This window comes from Perognathus longimembris, chromosome 10 (assembly GCF_023159225.1).
Source record: "Perognathus longimembris pacificus isolate PPM17 chromosome 10, ASM2315922v1, whole genome shotgun sequence".
In the NCBI taxonomy this organism is placed as follows: domain Eukaryota; kingdom Metazoa; phylum Chordata; class Mammalia; order Rodentia; family Heteromyidae; genus Perognathus; species Perognathus longimembris.
In genome coordinates, this window is record NC_063170.1 from 25,991,110 (window position 1) to 25,997,808 (window position 6,699).

At 54.5% G+C, this 6,699-nt stretch overlaps 1 protein-coding gene and 1 pseudogene across 5 annotated transcripts in view; both read right to left on the reverse strand.

Moving 5' to 3' along the window:
- Adcy7 (adenylate cyclase 7) overlaps window positions 1-3,340 on the reverse strand; it is a 35,877-nt gene extending 32,537 nt beyond the window's left edge. For 3 of the 5 annotated variants that reach the window (XM_048355645.1, XM_048355644.1, XM_048355641.1), the window contains exon 1: window positions 3,158-3,339. The gene's annotated coding sequence lies outside the window, so the exon portion shown is untranslated. Of the gene's footprint in view, window positions 1-3,157 lie in introns of all 5 variants that reach the window. The other 2 variants (XR_007212314.1, XM_048355647.1) reach the window with 1 other exon arrangement.
- A 2,156-nt stretch (window positions 3,341-5,496) lies between these two features.
- LOC125358481 lies at window positions 5,497-6,328 on the reverse strand (annotated as a pseudogene).
- Window positions 6,329-6,699: the final 371 nt, after the last annotated feature.

The window sequence follows — 6,699 nt, forward strand, 5'->3', positions numbered from 1 at the left end:
AGAAACACACTGACACCAAGCCCAAGTTGGGGCAAAGACATATGGCTCAAATCTGGGGTGACTTCAGCAGAGGTTGCACTGTACCTCCCTTTTCCTTAGGCTCAGAGGCAGGGAATTCCTTCCAGAGGAGCCAAGAGGGGCTCACAGCAGAGCCCAGGGGCAGGGCAATGGCTCCCCAGCAGCTGACTCAGGAGCAGATGCAACGGAGCCCCTTCTCTGGGGCAATAGGGCATTTGATGGGGATACAAGCCCAGACCAGGCTAGTGGATACCACACAACAAGGGAGACCAGGGGAATGCCTGGTCTATCTGGTGACAAGTCCTAGCGATGGTCCAGGAGCAGCACTGGGGACGGATGGGGCCAAGCCTGGACCTCAGAAGCCAGAGGAAGGGTTTAATTCACCCAGGGAAGTATCATGGCCAGACGCCTCATCTCCCAGGCCCAGCTCAGCCATCCCCAGCTCAGCCTGACCCCAGGAGTCTCTTGAGGAAATGCCTGGGAAGAGCAAGTGACTGCAGGAGAATCTGGCCCCAGGTATCTCCGCGGGAAGACAGACCACCTAGGATGTATTCCTAGTCCAGGCTTTCCTCCCACTATCTAGTCTTTTCCAGAAAGGCTTCCTGGAGACAGCAGGGAATGGCAGGTTTCAGCCAAGTGGGTCTGTGCCCAGTGTTGGGCAATGCCCAGCCATAATAAAGCAGTTACGAAACCCGGGGGCAGTGGCAAGTCAACTGGATGCCTATGGCTAGCTGGGGGCTCCATGCCACCCTCCTTGGCAGGACAGGAGGTTCCTGGACAAAGGAGGGGCTGACAGGCTCACCCCACACTCAGGCTGCAGGGACTTCTGCCTTTCCTTTTCCAGAGCACCTAGTTTCAGATGCCTGGGAAGCACTGGGCCCCCTCATTAATCACCCAGCACTGGCTGTTTTAGAGATTAGGAAACAGCAGCAGAGAGTTACAGGGAGGCAGGCTAATAGATAGACCCCTTGCCTGGTACTGCCCATCCTCACTTCCCAGAGACCCCCAGAAACGTCATCTCCCAACCAAGCCTAAGCAGAGCTCTGTGGTAGTGTTAGTGACGCACATTTCCACTCAGGCCACTCTGTCATGCCACCGCCTTGCCAACCCTTCCACCCACCTGATATATAGGCATCCACACAGCCTAGCTCACAGATGTGAGACCCAGAGTGGAATCCAGCTCGGGGGTGGGAGCCAGGCCCCAGGCCCTGCTGTGGCCTCATTCACACCTCTGTTTGGCCCAAGGAATACCTCCCTCTTCTGCACCCTAGCAGGCAGCCATGCCTGCTTCCTGGGGTTGGGGTGGGGGGGTGGGGGACAGCTAAGCCCTGCCCTGATGCCGGAACAAAAGAAGAGGGAATGTGGCGGTCCCCTCAGCACAGGAGAGAATGAGGGGCAGAACCTAGGGACAGATCTGCCAGTCACAGCAGAGCAGAGCTGTCACTCAGCCCCAGCAGAGCAGAATGGCTTGGGTCACCCACCTCCCTGCGGGAACAGAACCTAGCCACACATCCAAGAAGGCCCCAGCCATGTGGAGGGAGGGCCCTGTGCCACCTGGCAGGTCCAGAAAGAGGGCCACATGAGGCCCAGGAGGCCACCTCGCCTTAGTCTTCATACAGCCAGGGCCCTGTTCTGAGCTCTGCCCCACCAGCTTCACTGAAGGCCCAGCATGGCATTCTGCCCCTCTGCCCCCAATCCCTGAGGCTCGGCACACTGTGGTGGGCACCAGAGGCCTGGGAAGCCAGGACAAAGCAGCGCCACCCTGGGCCTTCACCTCTCCTGTCCAATGGGGGTAAATGATGCCTACCATGTTGGGGGTGGGAGCAGGAAGGGATCAATCCAGGTATCTCCAACTGTAAAGAAGAGTGCAGGTCCCTGAGGCCCCTGGTCTTTCCTTCAGAGAAACATCTTTGGCCTGTCATTGTGCCCCCATCTCTCACCATCTACTTCATCCCCCCAAAGTCCATCTGGGAACTCCAGGCCCCTCCCAGCGTGGAGATCCTACAGGACTGCCCCTCATCCCAATCTGGGGGGCGAGGGGGCACTTCTTCCAACAAAACCCCAGAGCCACAGAAAAAATTCAGAAGACCAAGGTTTACTAGAGATAGGAAGACATCGCCACCCCCCTCACTTCAGTACAGTGCTCCCTGCAGCACCTCCTCCTGCCCCTCAGCCCCTACCCCACCCCGAGACTTGGGTCTCCCATCAGCCTGTCCCAGACAGGTCAGAGTGTGTCCTAAACCCACGAAAACAAGCACCCTTATTTAAACGTGTTCATTCGCATATAGACATGATCCTCTGAGACCCCCTGTGGAACACAGCCCCCACTCTGGGAGCCACTGGTGGGGCCCATGTCCACCCACGGCCCAGCACCCATGACCCCCGCTGTTACACCTGGGCAGTGCCAGCCCAACTGTGGCCTCCAGTCCTGTGGTTGAGGCCTGGCCTGGCCTGGCCGCACATCCAGGCACACTGCCACCCTCCTGCAGTCCCTGCTCCCGGGCCCGAGGGCGGCTTGGGGAGGAGGCACCTGCTCCGCCCTGTGCTGGGTGATAGGCTTCTGTCTCTTGGGCATGCACCACTTCCAATATTTCTCTTCTTTCTCTCTTATTTGAAGCACTGGGCATGGAACCCTGGGGCTTAAGTAAATACTCTACCCCTAGCCACACCCCACTCTCCACTCGCATAGGATTTTAATTTTTAAAATTACGATTGTTTTTCTTTTAGAAATTAAGTTTCCTCTCCATCTTTTTCTTTTTACTTTCTGTTAGAAGAGCATAACTTGTAAATGCAAAATTACAACCTTCAAAGGAAATGTGGTCATCTGAGAGCCTGCGGTTCCTAGATCACTAAGTGAGCCACACCACCGCCGTGCTCACGGCACTTTGTCTGGCCGGGAAAGCTGGGGGCCAGTTGTCTCAGTTCCCCAGACATGGAGCCGCCCCGCCCAACTGTCTGCCCCAGAGGAGATGGGGAGCCTCACTCCCAGCTCGCCCTGCCAGTCCCCCCACAGCCAGGCCCACAGACAGATTAGCTCCCTCCCTTCCTCCCTCCCTCCCACCCAAGTGGGGCACTGGGCCTGTCCCCTCAGGCCTAGGCTACAGAGGATATGCCACTCCATCCCTGAACCCTATGTTACCTGGCTCTCCTGGGCCCCACAGCAGCCGGATGGACAGGGCTCTGAGCCCGCAGGGAGGTGTCTGGGCCCTTGCCTGTCCTTCTGAAGGCGTCCAGTCTCACACATGTGCAGCTCCCTCCGCTGGCTACCTAAGGAGCATGAGTCACCTCTGGGACCCACCACTTCCTGCTCCGGAGGCAGCAGGGCCAAAGCCCGGCCCTGCACTCCACTCCACTCCTGTTCAGCTGCTTGCTCGCCTCTACTGTGCAGGCCCTCTCCCAGCCACGAGCCCTCCACAGGGGTGGGGGCGCCGCCAGTCCAGGCTCCAAGCCCCAATGACTTCATGGAAATTTGAAGCTTGAGACTGGAACAATTTTGAAAAAAAATATAATAATAAAACATGAACCAAAAACCTCCATTAGAAGCCCCAAGACGGCTGCTCCAAGCAGGAGTAAATGCATCCTTAATAAGCAATTAGAGGCAGCCAAGCTGGCACGGAGCCTCATCCTGGCTCAGCCACTCCCAGACAGGGCGCTTCACCTCCCTGGGACTCCCTGAACTCCACAGGCAGTGAGGCAGCCCAGGACATGGCCCAAGAGATCTTTCTCTACCTCACATCTGCCCTGTGGGGTACAGGGCAGGGCGAGGCCCAAGCTCCACCAGGAAGCTCCAATTCCAAACCACACAGTCCCAGCAGCCACTGGCACAGAAGCTCAGGACTCACCAACCCGTGTGTGTGTGTGTGTGTGTGTGTGTGTGTGTGTGTGTGTGTGTGTGTGTGAGAGAGAGAGAGAGAGAGAGAGAGAGAGAGAGAGACAGTACTGGCGGGTTGAACTCAAGGCCTGGGTGCTGTCCCTGAGCTTTTATTTTGCTCAAGGCTGGTGCTCTACCACTTGAGCCACAACTCCACTTCCAGCTAGAGATAACAGTCTCACAGAGTTCCTGGCCAGGCTGGATTTGAACCACAATTGTCAGCTCTCAGCCTCCTGAGTGGCTAGGATTACAGGTGTGAGCCACCAGCTCCACCTCTTTCTTCATGCCAGGCCTCAGTTTCTCACTGGGCTCACAAGGATCTCAGTGGTGAGACAGAAGACTGAGAAGGTCTAAAAGTAAAGGGGTCGGGGGAGAATCCATCCTGACCCAAGGGATACGCTCTTAGATCATGACTAGGGACCCTGGTAGTATCTTCTTTTCTCTTGACACCCCAACTGCTGTGTGAGCTCCTCAAAGCGAGGGTGTGCCTCTCCCCATTTCAAAGCTAGCATTCCTCTTCTGGGCCTCCTGCCCCCTCCCTTTTCCTGCCACCACACCTCTGCTGCTCTGTCTGCACGTGGGGTGACCACACTGTGAACAACACGTCCCCCAGCAGCGGCATCACATACAGGCCAACAAGAACTGAACACAGATGCTGTTTCGGAGGCAGGCCCTGTACTGAGAGCTAGCAGCTGCCCCAACCGTGCGCCCTCTGGTGGACAGAAGTAGGATCCACAGCCTCAGGTTGTTACAGAAACCCCATGAGGGATAAGAGCACCTCCTAGGGAGCCTAACTTTCAACAAAAGTCTCCCAGGCCTGGGAATTCCAAAGAAAGAGGGAACAGATGAAAGCCACGGATTAAAGATATTCGTACCACACTGAACTGATAAGCATTCCGCCCCAGGATATATAAAGACTAACCAGAAACCAAAAAGAAAAAAAAAGTGGCCCAGTTAAAAGATAAGTGATAGGAATTTCAGGCCATCCAGGACAATGTAGTGATTCCTTGTCTGAATTTTTTTTTTTTAAGAGCAAAAGGAGTTTATTGCCAGCGGGGTTGACAAGGCCAATTCTCTCACGGGAGAGGGAGGAATGGCACCTGTCTTTGTTCAGGGGCATATTTATATAGTCATGGGAGGAGAAGCAGGAGGTACTTCTCGTACCCAGCTGGATGCTGAAGATAGCGTGTAGGCAGAGTCAAGTTCAGGTCTGGGTGAAGGGCGTTCTGCTGATGCAGTAGAGATAGATACATGCTGAGGGTCTAGGATGGAGACTGTCAAGCCCCAAATGGAAGAGGACATACTATTAAGCCCAACATAAGCAGCTCATGGCTCTAATCCTAACTACTCAGGAGGCTGAGATCTCATGGTTCAAAGCCAGCCCAGGCAGGAAAGTCCATGAAACCCTTATCTCCAATTAACTGGCAAAAAGCTGGAAGTGGTGCCATGGCTCAAGTGGTAGAGGGCCAATCTTGAGTACAAAAAGAGCATAAGGACCCGAATTCAAGCCCCAGTGCCCAAGGGGGGAAAAAGTCATATCCAAGCCAGCATGTATGAATTATTAAACAGCTGTTGTGTTTTGGGACTATGGTAGTAACAATTCTGAAAAATGTGAAGGGGAAAATCGCCCCCAAATTTCTAGCTCTTCAGAAAGGTCTTAGGCCAGGAAGTCAGAATCTGTGATAGCATCTTTCCAAGTTCAAATATACTTGAGGCTAGAGGGCTATGGGTCAGTCCCTAGGTGGGACTGACAGGAACCTTCTAGAAGATATAAAGAGTCTCTTCAGTAGGAACAAGGCAGAAAGAAGGAAGCATGGGTCCCTCCCTGGATGAGAGCTTAGTTCTGCATAGAGAAGAAGTGGATTTTATTGTGAGAAAGTCAGGTAAAAATTAACATCTCCTCCCTGTCTCTGCTCTCAGACACAGAATTGATGATGCTTTTTAAATATTTAACAAATTCCATCCAGATCTCTTCAGGGTCTTGGAGTGAACTAGCTTCAGCTTGGCCAAGGGCGGTGCCAAAGCCAGGTTCCCCATGTCCCCTCCGGAGCCTGGCTTGTGGTGTGCGACAAGCAGACACTGGGCATCCTGGAGGAACTGCTGCTGAAAAAAGCAGGAATACCACATCTTGATCTCCTTCAGGTGACTTGGGATGTCAGCATTGAAGACAATCACCACCCTATGAGCGTCCTTCATCAGGGCTGGCCAGCAGGACTCGAACTTCAGGGTACCACCGCAGAGCTCAAATTCACACCCCATGCCTTTATTGTTGCTGGTTACATTTGGATTTTCGAATTCTAGGATCACCACCCCTTGGGTTGGGTTGTATTTGCTGATGTCTGAAGACTCTGTGATGTCTGAAGATTCAGTCAGAAAGTTGGCCAAAATGGTTTTCCCACTCTTGCAGGGCCCCACAAAGAGGACTTGGGCCTTCAGCATCGTGGCCAGGCCTTGGGGGCCGCCGGCCGGTCCCACAACCACAGGGGATTCTGAAATTTTTTCTTTTTAAAGCTAGGCAAGACCTGGGAATGTGGCCTAGTGGTAAAGTGCTCACCTTGTACATATGAAGCAAGGAAGGGCCACCTTGGAACAAAATGCCACCCACACCTCCACAGCAGCCTTTCCCTGAGTAGTGCAGCCCTGGCCTGAGCCGCAGCACCAGGGAGGACTGCCTGCCCCCCCCCCCCCCCGTGCCATCCCAAGGGCCCGAGACGGAGACACAGCCCCTGCCGTATTGAGTCCCTAGGCCTTGTAAGACTAAGAGGTACCTGGCCGCCTCTATGGAAAAGGGGTTGGAGGTGAGGCTAGCA